Source organism: Triticum aestivum, chromosome 5B (genome assembly GCF_018294505.1).
Source record: "Triticum aestivum cultivar Chinese Spring chromosome 5B, IWGSC CS RefSeq v2.1, whole genome shotgun sequence".
Classification (NCBI taxonomy): Eukaryota; Viridiplantae; Streptophyta; class Magnoliopsida; order Poales; family Poaceae; genus Triticum; species Triticum aestivum.
In genome coordinates, this window is record NC_057807.1 from 621,975,846 (window position 1) to 621,993,548 (window position 17,703).

Below are 17,703 nucleotides of genomic sequence, written 5' to 3' on the forward strand. Positions count from 1 at the left end.
CTATCCACGCCTTGGCCGGACAGAATCCGGCTCCTCGCTCGAAGCGGCATAAGTCTTTAGGGACTCACAAAGAACCTCTCGAACAGCGACCAGCTCTTGCCTCATCATGACGGTCAGTTTTAGCTTTCTCCACTGAGGCGTTAACCCAGCTCAACTGGGGCGCAATCGCAGTGGTTCTCCCAGTGCTACCTTAGCCGATAAAACGGAACGTAAGGTACCAAAACATGGGAGCCGGGCAAACCCAACTATTGACCCAAGAACATGATTCGGAGCCGATGCATATAATGCTATAAGTTCAGGGTGCCGCACTTGTGAAAGTGTTCGGACTTATCACACCATAACGCGGGAAACATAAGCCCCTGGTGTATTTAGCCGTACCAAAACGTACGGATGCAACATGTCATAGATGAACATATGTGTAAGAAAGAAATGCAATTAGAAGCAAAAATGTGTTGCATTGCTTTATTCAATAAAAACTGCTGTAAGTGTAGGATGATACAAGTGGTGCAGTAAGCAAGGGATGGGACTGTTTAACATGTCCCCCTCTAGGGGTAGGCTACGGAATAATGCATAAAACAGATTTAATGCTCATGATGGAGACCACCTAGGTTTTCGTTGTAGCCTTTCTCCTTCCCTGGCTGTTGCATCGTGGGTTCGGCATGTCTGCTGCCGGACAGGGCCTCTGACGAACGGAGTCCTGTAGGTAAAAAATAAAAGGAAAAGAAAAAGAAACGACACACTTAAGAGCCCCTGGTGCGGTTGAGCCGCAGTCTAGGCTTATCATGGTCTAACCCCTTGCCCCATGCCCATGGTATCTTCAGAGCGTAATGGAGTACGCGAAGGGTCTGTCTTAATGTTTTACAGGGGCTGGGGTTGGGGCCGCACTGCTACGCGTGCTCGAGACGTGCCAGGTGGTCGTGTTGTAGGTTACTCCGGGCACGCTTAGCTGTGTCCGGCCGCTTGGCAGCCAGACTCGAGAATTGCCATAAAAGGCTGCTTTGTACTTCTGCCGCGAGAGCCGCTGTATGTTCCTCCGTTCGGAGGGAGCGTTCAGTGTTTTCGTTGACCGTGATGACTCCTCTAGGGCCTGGCATCTTGAGCTTGAGGTATGCGTAGTGCGGCACCGCGTTGAACTTTGCGAACGCGGTACGTCCGAGCAAGGCATGATAGCCGCTGTGGAACGGGACTATGTCGAAGATTAACTCCTCGCTTTGGAAGTTATCCGGGGATCCGAAGACCACTTCCAGTGTAACTGAGCCTGTACAATTGGCTTCTACACATGGTATGACGCCTTTAAAGGTCGTCTTGGTAGGTTTAAGGGTCTATGCCCATTTTCCGCACCGTGTCCTGATAAAGCAGGTTTAGGCTGCTGCCGCCGTCCATCAGGACTCTGGTGAGATGAAATCCATCGATGATTGGGTCTAGAACCAATGCGGAGAACCCACCATGGCGAATGCTGGTGGGGTGGTCCCTTCGGTCAAAGGTGATCGGGCAAGAGGACCATGGATTGAACTTCGGGGCAACTGGCTCCATCGCGTATACATCCCTGAGTGCACGCTTCCGCTCCCTTTTGGGTATGTGCGTGGCATATATCATGTTCACCGTCCGCACCTGTGGGGGGAAACTGTCCTCTATTGTTCGGCGGTCGGGTCTCTTCCTCGTCATCGCTATGTAGCCCCTTGTCGCTGTTTTCGGCAATTAACTTGCCTGCCTGCTTGAACACCCAACAGTCCCTATTGGTGTGGTTAGCTGGCTTTTCAGGGGTGCCATGTATCTGGCACAAGCGGTCGAGAATTCGGTCCAAATTGGACGGACCCTGAGTTGTTCTTTTGAATGGCTTTTTCCGTTGACTGGGTTTAGAGCCTCTGAATCCGGCATTGACTGTCGTATCCTCACTGTTATCGTCGTTAATGCGGCGTTTGTTTTTGTTGCGATGCGACCTGCCACTACGGTCCTTGATATCCGGACTGCCAGCATTTTTAGTGAGGTTGTTGCTGCGTGCTAGCTAGCTGTCCTTACCCGCACAGAAGCGGGTCATGAGTGATGTAAGGGCTGCCATGGATTTCGGCTTTTCCTGTCCCAGGTGCCGGGCAAGCCACTCGTCGCGGATGTTATGCTTGAAGGCCGCGAGGGCCTCGGCATCCGGACAGTCGACGATTTTGTTTTTCTTGGTTAAGAACCGTGTCCAGAATTGTCTGGCTGATTCGTCTGGCTGCTGAATTATGTGGCTTAGGTCATCTGCATCTGGTGGTCGCATGTACGTGCCTTGGAAGTTATCGAGGAATGTGGCTTCCAGGTTCTCCCAACACCCGATTGACTCTGTTGGCAAGCTGTTAAGCCAGTGTCGGGCTGGTCCTTTAAGTTTGAGTGGGAGATATTTGATGGCGTGGAGATCGTCTCCGCGGGCCATGTGGATGTGGAGGAGATAGTCCTCGATCCAGACCGCGGGGTCTGTTGTGCCATCATAAAATTCAATATTGACGGGTTTAAACCCTTCTGGGATTTGATGATCCATTACCTCATCTGTGAAGCACAGTGGGTGTGCGGCGCCTCTGTACTGGGCGATATCGCGACGGAGCTCAAAAGAGCTTTGTCTGTTGTGTTCGGCCCGGCCGGACTTACTGTGTCTGGGGTGACGGTGATCGTCACGTATCGTGGGGCGCCCACGTGATCCATAGATCGATCTTAATTGTCTTGCCTTATCCTCCAATATGTCGCGCAGGTCCGGAGTGTTCCCCTGTGGCCTTGTGCCTTTCGAGCGATGCCGAGGTACGGGTCTAGTGAAGGGCCTTGAGGCCTCTCTGTCGCGACCACGGGGTGGTCGATCAGCCGTATTGTCTCCTGGTGAAGCGGGATCATATGCCTCCACCTCTGATCGGGGGAGCAGCTTACGTTTGGGGTAGCTTTTGGAGGGGCGTTCGAATTCATGCTCTTCGGCCGCGAGGACTTCGGTCCATCTGTCGGCTAGCAGATCTTGATCAGCTCTAAGCTGCTGCTGCTTTTTCTTGAGGCTGTTTGTCGTGGCCATAAGCCTGCGTTTGAAACGCTCCTGTTCGACGGGATCCTCAGGCACGACGAATTCGTCGTCATCGAGGCTTGCCTCGTCTCCGGAGGGAGGCATATAGTCCTCTACCTCTTCTTCGGTCGCTCTCTCATGAGGGTTGGCGTCCCCCTCCTCCTGTGCTAGATCTTGCTGGAGTGGGTTGTCTTCGGCGCTATCCGGTGTATTATTGTCTCCGGTGCTGGAATCCTCATTCTTGCTATGGCGGGATTTAGAGCGGCGCCGCTGACGCCGGCTCTTGGGTTGTTTCTTGGAGGGGTCATCCTCCGCTATTCCTTCGCCGTTCCCATCCTTTGGGATATCCACCATGTATATGTCGTATGAAGAGGTGGCTTTCCAGTGCCCGGTGGGCGCTGGTTCTTGGTCGTCTCCGGCATCGTCGTCCATACCGTCGATGTCCTCAGAGTCGTAATCTAGCATGTCGGTTAGGTCGTCGATAGTGGCTACCAAGTGGGTGGTGGGTGGGCTCTGAATTTCTTCGTCATCTGCATCCCAACCGTCCTGGCCGCAGTCCGGCCAGGCCTCTCCTGATAACGAGAGGTACTTTAGCAAACTCAAGATGTCGCCAAAGGGTGAGTGTTGAAAGATGTCCGCCGCGGTGAACTCCATGATCGGCGCCCAATCGGATTCGACTGGAGGGGGCGCGGGAGGTCCGGAGTCCGGCACCTCGGAGTCACGAGCTTCATGGGGGACAAGATCGGTGTTTGGCTCTATCGCCGTAGAGGTTGCAGCCCCCGAGGTGGTGTCTAGCCATCCATCCTTGGTCTGCGCAGCCGGCTCCGAGTCGAAGATCGGAGCGGGTTCGAGTGCGGCCTCCAGGGTACTGTCCGGCTGCAGAGCTAAATCATGTCCATCATGACAGTACGGCACGCTTGGCTGTGGCTCGAATTCGTCGAGGATCAAGTCCCCACGGATGTCAGTCGTGAAGTTCAAACTTCCAAATCTGACCTGATGGCCAGGGGCGTAGCCTTCGATCTGCTCCAGCTGGCCAAGCGAATTGGCCCGCAGTGTGAAGCCGCCGAATACGAAGATCTGTCCGGGGAGGAAGGTCTCACCCTGGACTGCATCGTCGTTGATGATCGAAGAAGCCATCGAGCCTATCGGTGACGACACAGAGGAACTCTCAATGAAAGCACCAATGTCGGTGTCACAACCGGCGGACCTCGGGTAGGGGGTCCCGAACTGTGCGTCTAGGCGGATGGTAACAGGAGACGAGGGACACGATGTTTTTACCCAGGTTCGGGCCCTCTTGATGGAGGTAAAACCCTACGTCCTGCTTGATTAATATTGATGATGTGGGTTACAAGAGTAGATCTACCACGAGATTAAGGAGGCTAAACCCTAGAAGCTAGCCTATGGTATGATTGTTGTTCGTCCTATGGACTAAAGCCATCCGGTTTATATAGACACCGGAGAGGGCTAGGGTTACACAGAGTCGGTTACAATGGTAGGAGATCTACATATCCGTATCGCCAAGCTTGCCTTCCACGCCAAGGAAAGTCCCATCCGGACACGGGACGAAGTCTTCAATCTTGTATCTTCATAGTCTTGGAGTCCGGCCGATGATGGTAGTTCGGCTATCCGGACACCCCCTAGTCCGGGACTCCCTCACCCACCCTCCCACCCTTTTCTTCAAGGACTCATATGTTTTAATCAAGTATCCATTTATTCATGTGAAGTCACTTCACTCTTTTCAATCAATGTTCTTATCCGGTGATTTCCCATGAAGATGCTCAATGGTTTCAAGTTCATCATCCTGCATTGTTGTTTCTTCTCCGGTGGATCCAATTCAAGCTTTGTCGATCATATCCTTTCCTTGTTTCAAATGTCTTCTCTTGCCGATGCACCTCTTTATCATTCACTTCTTCCTATTCATTTGTTCTGGAGTGCTGAAGATATCTCACAAGACTTCTATTTCCATTCTCAATCCGTTCAAGATATTTCGAGGTTTTTCTCTCTTTCAAGCTATTTAATTCTACCGGTGCAATCTCTATTTCAAGCAATCCTTCAACGGTGTTTCTTTTGAGTGGGCCCTAACCCACAGTTCTTTTTCCAGGATCTTACCTGACTCTTCTAATTTTCCTGGAGCCATTCCCAAGGTCTTTCGAAGTTTGACGTAAGAATGATTTTTCATCAGTCATATTCCTTCTCCAAGATTACTTTCAGAATATTTTCATCGTTGGTTCATCATTTCTATTCTTCTTTGTTCCGGAGTATCTCAACAATTCATGGTGGTGTTTCTCGTCATCATTCTCAGATTTTGAAGACCGAAGAAGAGTTCCTCTTAAATCCTTACCCATTCTTCCAAAGATGCGTAGTTTAAGTTTGATGCCATCCTCTCATAATTGTTTTTGATTGTGACAATTCTTTTCACCCATCCGGAGCATTTCATGAGTTGTTTCCATTTCATTCCTTCGAAGGCCATCATGTCATAATTCTTCGTTCTCAGCGTGTAGCTATCATTCTCCAAATCTTACTGGTGCATCGTTCAAATAACCTCTAATCAGTTCATGGCCTCTTCGTTCTCTTGTATCTAAATCCCCTCAAGTACCTTCATTCATTTTCCAATTCTTCCCGGTGAATTGTGCCTTTGCTACCCTCATTTTCAATTCTTACGGCGGTTTGTTCAAGATTCCTCTTCCTTTGTTCTCATATTAATTTATTCGTTGTTTCTATCCCACCGGTGGTTCCATCAAGACCTTCTCAAGTTTGCGCTATATCTCTCTTAATCCTTTCTACGGGAATAAGTAGTATGCCAAATCCGTTGCTTGTCATCAATTTAAATTGGTGAAGGTTAGGCATAACATAATTCTTATTATTGTTTCATCCAAGTAATTTAGTTTCTTCTTTCTGGAGTTGTTCATCATGTCACATTTCCCGGTTCGAGATGTTTCATCTTTTCGTTTCCGGAGTTCCAAGTTTTCTCGGTTATATCGTCGCAAAGCTCCATCTAAATCATCGCAAGGCTTCACCTTGTGTTTTCAACTTCTCTTTCTTTCTATCATCCTTTCATTACCGGAGTTCTTCATGGAGGCTCTACATGGTGGTTCGTCAAGGATTCTTTTCATTCTTCAATTGTTCTTCAAGATTTCTCTCGAAGCTATGATACGCCAAGCTACACTCTAAAATAAACACGGTGCTCAACACATGTTTTGTTTTGAGGAGCTCAAGTTTTCTTCATCTTGCATTCCAAAGTGCAATTCTTTCTACCTTATCTTTTGAGGTGGTGTTATGTCACTCTTGACAATTTCCATTCATGTTTCTCGATTCACATGTTGTTACGAATCAGGTATTTTAAACCCATCACTTTCTTCCTTGGAGTTATCTTGGGTTATATTTCACCTAAATCCTTCCCTAAGGAATGTTGCTATTGTGGTGCTTATCAATGATCCAAGTTTTCTCCTATCCTCTCGGCAAAAGAAGTTTTCATCCCTTCGTTGATCTCAAACAAGCAATTGTTTTTTGTTAGTGGCAGGTTGTCACCTCATCATTTTGATATGTTTGCCATAAGCCCACAACAAGCTTGTGCTTTTCGTTGTTGATTTTTCAACAACTCCGTTCAATTCTTCTTTGCAAGGATGCTTTCCAAGCTCATTTGTGGCAGAAGTTGGCATTTTCTTCTCCGTTCTTTTATCCCAATGATCTATCTTCTTTTCGTTCTTCCAGAGGCATGGTGATGTTGCTCCCTTCACTCATCATCTCGGATTGTGAGGTCATGTTCTTTTCATGCTTATCCATTTAACCGGCGTGTCGTGTCCTCCATTCAAGTTCTTTTCATCTTATCAAGTCTTGCATCTCTTTACAACCGAAGTGCTGCCCGAATTCTTTCTCTCTCATCTTGTGTTAACCAGAGTGGTTTCGAATTCTATCTTGTACATTAAACTCTTGATTCATGTCTTTGCAACCTCTTGGTTCTCGTTGTATCCCTTGTTCCTCTTTTCTAACGGAGTGTTTTCAACTTTGCTCATCTTCGTTGTTTTCTTTCTTTCATTTTGCTCAACATCTCAAGGTTCATGGTATCACTCGTTTGTCGAAGAAGCGACTTAGTTTACCTCTTATCTTCCTCTTCCTTTTCCCTTCGGTGCCATGCTAGATCTCGGGATGAGATCCTCTCATAGTGGTGGAGTGTTGTAACGCCCCAAGACCGACGCTCCAGAAGTCTTCCAGCTATCTTGTTGTTGCCATGTGTTTTATTTTTGTTTGTTGCATTCATCATCGCATCATGCGCTTTGCATCTGCATTTGTTTTCAAAAACTTGCACCCATGTTTAGTTGCCGCTTCTCTCCATTATCTTCGCTGACCATTCCGAGCCGAACCACACTCTTGCACACGATCGCCTTGTCTCTCTACACAACCATGACCCTTCTTGTCGTATCCGAAATTTTCCCGGACCCGACCCTGGCTGTCGTTACCGATGGGTCCGGATCATCCCCAAACATCTATAAAACATCTCCGTTTTCTTATTTGGGCTACCTAACCTATTTATCTCGATCGTCTGATTTCGATCAGATGATCCAAACCCCCCTCTTCCTTATATATATAGACTCCCTTATCCATTTTTAGACCAAACCCTAAATATTAGGAGCCTTGTCCCATCCTCCCAGCCGCCGCCGCCAGTCCTCTTCCCCTCGGGATCCTCCCAGATCCATTTCCTCCAACCAGCGCCCGAGGCCGTGCCTCCTCTTCCCTCCTCTGCCTCGTCCCCGCCGCCGCCAAGCAGCAGCAGCAACCAGGCCGTCCCGCCTCCTTTTCCCCGTGCTCCTTCTCCTTCTGGTTGTCACTCTTCTCTCTCCCGTCTCAAATTTCTCACCTCTCTCTCTCAGGTGAACCTGGCCACCATGGATCCCCCTCGTCGGCAAGCTGCTCAGGTCCCGCTGCCCTGCGCCGTTCCTGGCAGATCCCCTCACCCGTCGTCACCGGGTCCGGCGGGAACCAGCCAGAGACCGTCCCTGCAACTCCCGTCGGCCGCCCTGGATCTCATCTCCGGCGCCGTCCCCTGCTTCTGGCGTGCGAACACGCGAGGACGTCGAGCCTGCGCCAAGTCCCAGCCTCACCGGAGAGATCTTCGCCGTCGCCGGGTCCGCCATCCCCGCGCCTCCCCCGCCTTGGATCAGTCCGCCTCCGCTTGGTCCTCGTCGCCCCGCCAAGTTCACCATTGTCGCCGTCTTCTTCCTCTGCTTCACGGGCCCGAGGGCGCCACCCTGATCAGCGCCTCGCCTCTAGTCAGATCGGCTCCCTAGGGCCGGATCCGCACGTCCGCTCCAGCCCTGCCGTCGCCGCTCCACGCTCCAAGTCCCTCGCCTCGCCACCCCTTCTCCCGCTCGTCGGAGCTCTACTCCAGGCGCCGCCCGCAGCTCGCTGCATCAAAGAGGAGAACGAGCGCACGAGCAGCGCTCGCGTTGACCGCGTCGCCAGGCCCAGCAGCCCCCCTGCCGGCCTCATCTCTCCATCCGACTGGGCCCCAGCCCAGGGTGAGCCTCCAAAGTTCCTGTAGCTCCAGATTCGGCCCATATAGTATTTTTTTTCCTGCTGCTGCGATTTTGTCATTTATCCAGTGATTTACTGTTTTACAGAAAAACCCCTAGACTTCATGCACTTAATAACTCATGAACCGTGCATCACATGTAAATAATTTATATATGTAAAATGCTTGGAATTACATGTACTTTAATAATATCCCACTTTCATCCATGTTTAAAATGTTTAAAATGCTGTTTGATTAAATTTTCTTAAATGACATGTTAAAATGATTTATTTCATAACTAAATAACCGTAGCTCGGTTTTAAATGAACTTCATATGTAAATGGGGTGGAAAAATGCCTAGTTTAACATGGTGCACTTTATTTTCCTGTTTAACGACTCTAAAATATGGTTTAGAACAGAACAGTACCAAATTCATAATTTGCATATGGGGATTTTTCGGAATTGTTGTTTGTAACTTCCGGCCTCATTTAAACTTGCCTAAATAGTTAGATTACTTATGTTCCACCTCTTGCCATGTTTAACAACATTTAATATTGTTGTGTACTTAAACGAGATCAACTAAATAATTGCTTGTGGTGTTTCGCCAATATGCAACTCGTTGCATATTGAGCTCCACTTAACTTGTAGTATTGTTTGTTGCACTCTGCCATGTCATGCCTCTTTAAACCGGACATGCATCATACTTGGTTGTGCATCATGCCATGTTTATGTGATGGTTGTTTTACCATGTTGTTTGCTTCTTTCCGGTTTGCTTCTCTCGTTAGCTTCGGTTTCGTTCTGGAGTTGTGAGGATTTGTTCGACTACGTTCGTTTGTCTTCTTCATGGACTCGTTCTTTTTCCTAGCGGGATTTCAGCTACCCTGGATCTCACTACTATCATTGCTATGCTAGTTGTTTCATTCTATCGCTATGCTGCGCTACCTATCACCTGTTTATCAAGCCTCCCAAATTGCCATGTCAGCCTCTAACCTTTTTCGCCCTTCCTAGCAAACCGTTGCTTGGCTATGTTACCGCTTTTGCTCAGCCCCTCTTATAGCGTTGTTAGTTGCAGGTGAAGTTGAAGATTGCTCCATGATGGACAGGATTATGTTGGGATATCACAATATCTCTTATTTTATTAATGTATCTATATACTTGGTAAAGGGTGGAAGACTCGGCCCTATGCCTGGTGTTTTGTTCCACTCTTGCCGCCCTAGTTTCCGTCATACCGGTGTTATGTTCCCGGATTTTGCGTTCCTTCCGCGGTTGGGTGATTTATGGGACCCCCTTGACAGTTCGCTTTGAATAAAACTCCTCCAGCAAGGCCCAACCTTGGTTTTACCATTTGCCTCACCTAGCCCTTTTTCCCTTGGGTTTCCGGAGCCCGAGGGTCATCTTTATTTTAACCCCCCCCCCCCCCCCCGGGGCCAGTGCTCCTTTGAGTGTTGGTCCGAAATGAGCAGCCTGCGGGGCCACCTCGGGGCAACTTGAGGGCTGGTTTTACTCGTAACTTGACTTATCCGGTGTGCCCTGAGAACGAGGTACGTGCGACTCCTATCGGGATTTGTCGGCATATCGGGCGGCTTTGCTGGTCTTGTTTTACCATTGTCGAAATGTCTTATAAACCGGGATTCCGAGTCTGATCGGGTCTTCCTGGGAGAAGGTATATCCTTCGTTGATCGCGAGAGCTTATCATGGGCTAAGTTGGGACACCCCTGCAGGGTTTACACTTTCGAAAGTCGTGCTCACGGTTATGTGGCAGATGGGAATTTGTTAATGTCCGGTTGTAGATAACTGACACCAGATTCGAATTAAAACGCATCAACCGTGTGTGTAGCCGTGATGGTCTCTTTTCGGCGGAGTCCGGGAAGTGAACACGGTTTTGGGTTATGTTTGACGTAAGTAGGAGTTCAGGATCACTTCTTGATCATTGCTAGCTTCACGACCATTCCATTTGCTCTCTTCTCGCTCTTATTTGCGTATGTTAGCCACCATATATGCTTAATCGCTGCTGCAACCTCACCACTTTACCCCTTCCTTACCCATTAAGCTTTGCTAGTCTTGATACCCATGTAATGGAATTGCTGAGTCCTCGTGGCTCACAGATTACTACAACAACAGTTGCAGGTACAGGTTTTGCGATGATCATGACGCGAGAGCGATGTTACTTGTTTTGGAGTTCTTCTTCTGCTTCTTCTTCGATCAGGGATAGGTTCCAGGTCGGCAGCCTGGGCTAGCAGGGTGGATGTCGTTTGAGCTTATGTTTGTGGTGCATCCATAGTCGGATGTTGTTCTCATGTATGATATATCGTTGTATTCGTGTGGCATTATATGCCTCTTATATGTATCCCCATCTATTATGTAAGGTTGATGTAATGATATCCACCTTGCAAAAGCATTTCAATATGCGGTTCTATCCTTGGTGGGACCTTCGAGTCTCTTTAGGATAGTATCGCATATTGGGCGTGACATCGGCCTGCTCGAAGCCTGGCTCGGCAGGATTGTTTTGGTCTTCGGCACCATCCGAACTATTGTCATCTATTGTGCCGGTATCATTATTTTGCCATGGCGGGGCTTGGAGCAGCGTCTATGGCGCCAGTGTCTAGATTGCTTCTCCGGGGGTTTATCCTTTGTCGCCTCATCGCCATCGCTTGCTTTGGGGGTGTCCACCATATATATGTCATATGATGAGGTGGTTGTCCAGCGCCCGATAGGCGGTGGTTCCTGTTCATCTCCTGCATCGTCGTCCATACCGTCGATGTCTTCGGAGTCGAAGTCGAGCACGTCGGTTAGGTCATCGATAGTGGCTATTAAGTGGGTGGTGGGTGGGTGCCGAATTTCTTCGTCGTCCACTTCCCACTCGAGCTGGAAATAGTTCGGCCAAGAGTCTCCTGACAAAGAGAGAGACCTTAATGAGTTTAGCACGTCACCCAAGGGTGAGTGCTGAAAAACATCCGCGGAGGTGAACTCCATGACCGATGCCCAATCGGATTTGATAGGCACGGGCGCACGCGGTTCGGATCCTGTAGCCGGAGACGAGTCCGAGGGTCCGAGGGTATCGACATCATAGGAGGTGAGAGGAGTGTTCGGCTCCAAGGCCGATGAGTGCGCTATCTCCGTGGCGGGGTCCATCCACCCGTCCTCGGATGGCACAGTCTGCTCCGGATTGTTTCCCGGAGCAGCCGCACGCGCGATAACCCGACTACTGTCCAATGGCAGATCTAGGGCATGCTCATCAGGACTGTCCGGCGCACCTGACGTGGGCTCGAATCCGCTGAAGATCAAGTCTCCCCGGATGTCGGTAGTGTAGTTTAGGTTCCCGAACCTGACCTGGTGGCCATGGGCGTAGTTGTCGATCTTCTCCAGGTGGCCGAGCGAATTGGCCTGCAGTGTGAAGCCGTCGAATACAAAGATTTGTCCGGGAGGAAAAACCTCCCCTTGGACAGCGTCATTCAAGATGGTTGAAGGAGCCATCAAGCCTTGTTGCGACGACACAGTGGAACTCTTGATGAAAGCACCAATGTCGGTGTCAAAACCGGCGGATCTCGGGTAGGGGGGCCCGAACTGTGTGTCTAAGGCTAATCGTAACAGGAGGCTGGGGACATGATGTTTACCCAGGTTCGGGCCCTCTCGATGGAGGTAATACCCTACTTCCTGCTTGATTGATCTTGATGATATGAGTATTACAAGAGTTGATCTACCACGAGATCGTAGAGGCTAAACCCTAGAAGCTAGCCTATGATTGTGATTGTTGTTGTCCTACGGACTAAACCCTCCAGTTTATATAGACACCAGAGGGGGCTAGGGTTACACAGAGTCGGTTTACAGAGAAGGAGATCTACATATCCGAATTGCCAAGCTTTCCTTCCATGCAAAGGAGAGTCCTATCCGGACACGGGATGAAGTCTTCAATCTTGTATCTTCATAGTCCAACAGTCCGGCCAAAGTATATAGTCCGGCTGTCCGGATACCCCCTAATCCAGGGCTCCCTCACCCCCCTGGCAATCCGAATTGGACAAGGGGTGGGGGCGCGGCCCCCCTTTCCGTCTCCTACTCCCTCTCCCTTCGCCCTTTGCCACTCTGGAATAGGAAAGGGGAATCCTACTAGGACTGGGAGTCCTCGTAGGACTCCCCCCATGGCGCGCCCCCTCTAGGCCGACCGCCTCCTCCCCTCCTCCTTTATATATGGGGGTGGGGGGCACCCAAAAGGCACAACAGTTATTCTTAGCCATGTGCAGTGCCCCCCTCCACTGTTTACTCCTCCGATAGTATCATCGTAGTGCTTAGGCGAAGCCCTACGCGGATCACATTACCAACACTGTCATCATGCCGTAGTGCTGACAGAACTCATCGACTCCATCGACACTCTGCTTGATCAAGAGTTCGAGGGATGTCATCGAGCTGAACGTGTGCAGAACTCGGAGGTGTCGTACATTCAGTACTTGATCGGTTGATTCGAGAAGACGTTCGACTACATCAACCGCGTTAAGTTAATACTTCCGCTTATGGTCTAAGAGGGTATGTTGACACACTCTCCCCCTCTCGTTGGTATGCATCTCCTAGAAAGATCTTGCGTGAGCGTAGGAATTTTTTTGAAATTGCATGCTAAATTTCCCAACAATGGCATCCGAGCCAGGTCTATGCGTAGATGATATGCACGAGTAGAACACAAAGAGTTGTGGGCGGTGATCGTCATACTGCTTACCACCAATGTCTTATTTTGATTCGGCGGTATTGTTGGATGAAGCGGCCCGGACAAACCTTACATGACTGCGTTCATGAGACCGGTTCCACCGACAGATATGCAACTAGTTTTGCATAAAGGTGGCCGGTGGGTGTCTGTTTCTCCAATTTTAGTTGAATCGAATTTGACTGCGGCCGGTCCTTGTGAAGGCTAAAACAGTAAACTTGATAAATAACCGTTGTGGTTTTTGTGCCGTAGGTATGTATGGTTCATGCTAGCAGCCCGTAGCCGCCACGTAAAACTTGCAACAAACAAAGTAGAAGACGTCTAACTTGTTTTTGCAGGGCATGTTGTGATGTGATATGGTCAAGACATGATGTGATATAAAGATTGTTGTATGAGATGATCATGTTTTGTAGAAGTTATTGGCAACTGGCAGGAGCCATATGGTTGTCGCTTTGTTGTATGAAATACAAGCACTATGTAATTGTTTTACTTTATCACTAAGCGGTAGTGATAGTCGTAGAAGCAATGGTTGGCGAGACAACCACAACGCTATGATGGTGATCAAGGTGTCAAGCCGGTGACGATGGAGATCATGACGTTGCTTCGGTGATGGAGATCATGAGCACGAGATGATGATGGACATATCATGTCTCATATTATGATTGCATGTGATGTTTATCTTTTGGAACAATTGTATTGGTGCCCCAAGTTGGGTCACGCTCGACTGATTTGCCCCTAGTTTTTCAATAATTGCGGTTTTGCCCAGCTCACTTCACTCTTCTTGTGTTTTTGCCCTTCTGGGGCGGTTCCGACCAATGAGCAGTCGCCATGTGGCGAACCGTGATTGGTTGGAACCGCCCAGAAGGGCAAAAACACAAGACGAGTGAAGTGAGCTGGGCAAAACCGCAATTATTGAAAAACTAGGGGCAAATCAGTCGAGTGTGACCCAACTAGGAGCACGAATGCAAAAATCCCTTATCTTTTATGCATCTTATTTTGCTTAGTATGGTGGTAGCATTATAAGATGATGCCTTTCTAAATTTCAAGGTATACATGTTCTCCCCGAGTATGCACCATTGCAAAATTTCTTCGTGCTGAAACACCATGTGATGATCAGGTGTGATAAGCTCTACGTTCAAATACAATAGGTGCAAGCCAGATTTGCACACGCAGAATACTCAGGTTAAACTTGATGAGCCTAGCATATACAGATATGGCCTCGAAACACTGGAGACCGAAGGGTCGAACATGAATCATATAGTAGATAAGATCAACATAGTGATGTACACCATTGAAGACTACTCCATCTCACGTGATGATCGGACATGGTTTAGTTGATTTGGATCACGTATCATTTAGATGACTAGAGGGATGTCTATCTAAGTGGGAGTTCTTAAGTAATATGATTAATTGAATGCTAATGTGGTAACTAACCCCTCAGCTGAGGATACCACTACTATTGCTGATGAGAATGCCAAGTTGAAGTCATTACTTGAGACAGGAATGTACAAAAGTCTCAAAGGGCATCAGACATTATGTGATGTTCTCAAAAAACAGATTCTGAACTGAAACCCTAGGAAAGAGGGTGTTGGGTTCGAAAGGAAAATGAATGTTGATGGTTCTTACTGGATGCCTGAGCAGTACCCCAAAACCACATGGGTTGATGATAAGGAACCTTCAGTGGACCCATCTACCTTATCTGGCTTCACTAATGCTAACCCAATTATCATTGATGAATCCTTTGATGCAAACTATAAACTGTTCAGGAATCAAAATGGTGAAGTGTTTGCCATCTATATTGGTACTAACTGCAGGAATGGACCACCTCTTAAGAGGATCTGGGTACCCAAAAGTTGACTCGAAAGTCTTCCCGTGAATGTCGTCATGACACCACCTGGGAAGAAGACAAATCCCAGACCAAAGGCTTCATATGGTCCTAAGGCTTCATATAGACAGAGGACTCACCTGAGTCACCCTAACACCAATGTTTTGTAGGGAAATCATACTCAGACCTTTGAATATGAGCGTGTTTCACCAAACCGCTATGATTCATAAGTCTAAGAACTTTTCTGCTTATTCTTATGAGTATTATTCTCCCCCGCAAGGCTATTTGCTAGGGCTTCAAAGACGAAGTTCTCAGATGCTGCACTTAGACTCATTGCTTCTAAGCCACCCCTGAAGATGTGGGTGGTTAAGAAAACTTAACTCTCTTTTGCAGGGAAAGGTCTCCAGCCGGAAATCAAAGGCGTCTGATGCTTATGCTGGGGACCTTAAACATCTTGTGGGACGCAAGATAAAATGTCCAAATGGTCTTACTATGTATTTTGTCCCAGGATTCCTTGACACTCATCCTATCTATCCTAACCAAGATCTGAACTTCTATGTTCCGCTTCTTCATCAAATGTTTCTCCTTCAGAACTCTCTTGGTGAAGCCTATCCCCCAAATTGTATTGTAGGCTATGACACCTCAAGCTTCAGAATGGATTATGGATAGTGGCTGCACCAACCACATGACTGGTGATCGAAGTCTTCTGATGGATTCAACTCTTTGGCCATGTGATAAAAGCCATATCACATTTGCTGACACTAGTAAAAGTAAGGTATTGGATCTTGGTAGAGTTGCAATCTCAAAGGATCAGCACATGGATAAAGTGATGCTTGTTGAATCCCTTGGTTTCAACTTAATGTATGTATCAATGCTATGTGATTTGAACATGATTGTGATATTTGGAAAATATCGTTGCCTTGTCCTTATGGAATCTGACAAATCTCGAGTCTTTGAAGGGTATCGAAAAGATGATTTGTATATGGTAGATTTCTCAGCAGGACCACAGCTTGCCGTATGTCTTCTAGCAAAAGCTCCAGAGTGCTAGCTCTGGCATCGGAGGCTGGGACATGCGGGCATGAGGAACTTGTACACTCTCGCAAAGAAGAAGCATGTCATGGGCATCGAGGGCATCAAGTTCAAGAAAGACCATCTGTGTGGTGTCTGTGAAGCTGGGAAGATGACTAGGGCTAAGCATCCCTCGAAGACAATCATGACGACATCTCAACCCTTAGAGCTGCTTCACATGGACTTATTCTTCCCTACTCACTACTCTACTCTTACTGCCACTCACTACAAAAAAAAGACACCTCCGTGACATTTTGGGACGAACGGAAAAAAATTCGGTCATACATATGACACTTCTATAACGATAATTGTGACAAAACCCGGTATCATCATAGATATGGTGGGCTCCTACTTCTATGACAAAAAATCATGACAGAAAATGGGCTTTTCGTCCTGGGCGGGCCGGAGACGCAGCTGCATGACATTCTTTGGGCCGTCCATGATGGAAAAAACCGTGGTAGAAGCGAGGGCGAGGAAAATTTCGGGGAGTTCCCAGTTACGGTGGGTGGTCGGGGGCCGAGCGATGCGCATTTCTCTCGTACACGTACGCGCGTGTGTGCGAGGCGTTGGCTCTAACTGAACCCGAGTGAGGCGTTGGGCTCTAACTGAACCCGAGCGATTGCACTGCAGGCTACATGTTACTGAACCCGAGCGATCGATCGATGGCTGCTAACTGAACCCGATCGAGCGATTCCTTCGCTACTGCTGCTAACTGAAGATAATCGATGTTGCCTCTCTGGATGAACAGTGAGCGTTGCGGGGGGGTTTGGATGACTAGTGAGCAGTGGGAGTGGATGAACAGGACCCGTGGCATTGCCTCTGGATGAACAGGACCCCGATCGAGCCGGTTGGGGCTGGATGAATAGGACCCTGTGGAGGGCTGGATGAACAGGACGACCCCGTGGAGGGCTGGATGAACAGTAGACGGTGGAGGGGTGGATGAACAGTAACCCATGGAGGGGTGGTTGAACAGGAGCCCATGGAGAGGGGTGGTTGAACAGTAGCCGGTGGAGTAGCGCGCGGTGGAGGCTGGATGAACAGGAGCCCGTGGATGAACAGTCGCGGGTGGAGGCTGGACGAGGTCGACGGTAGCCCGTGGAGGCTGGAGGAGGTCGACGGTGGAGATGAACAGTATCCTGTGGACTCCCGTTTTGCGGTACGCCACACCCCTCCCATTGAACAGGACCCCCATTTCGACCGTAGCGCTCCAACACAAGTCAGTTTCGTCCGTTTTGCGGTATGCCACACCCCTCCCGATCAATAGGACCCTCGTTTCGACCGTAGGAGGTCCGTTTCCTCCATTTTGCGGTACGCCACACCCCTCCTGATGAACAGGATCCCATTTTGAACGTGGTCGGTCGAACACAAGGCCGTTTCCTCCGTTCTGCGATACGCCAGGCCTCGTTTCCATCGCCTGTTCTGTCCAAGCCCTCCCGATGAACACGACCACGCATTCCGTTCCGACCCAGCCGGTTGCCTCCCCATGAACACGACGACGACGCTATTTTTCCGTTCCGGCCCAGCCATGTACACGAGCCCTGGCCGTACGTATGCACGAGTAGGCGTTCGAGACCCCGCCCATATGTACACATACG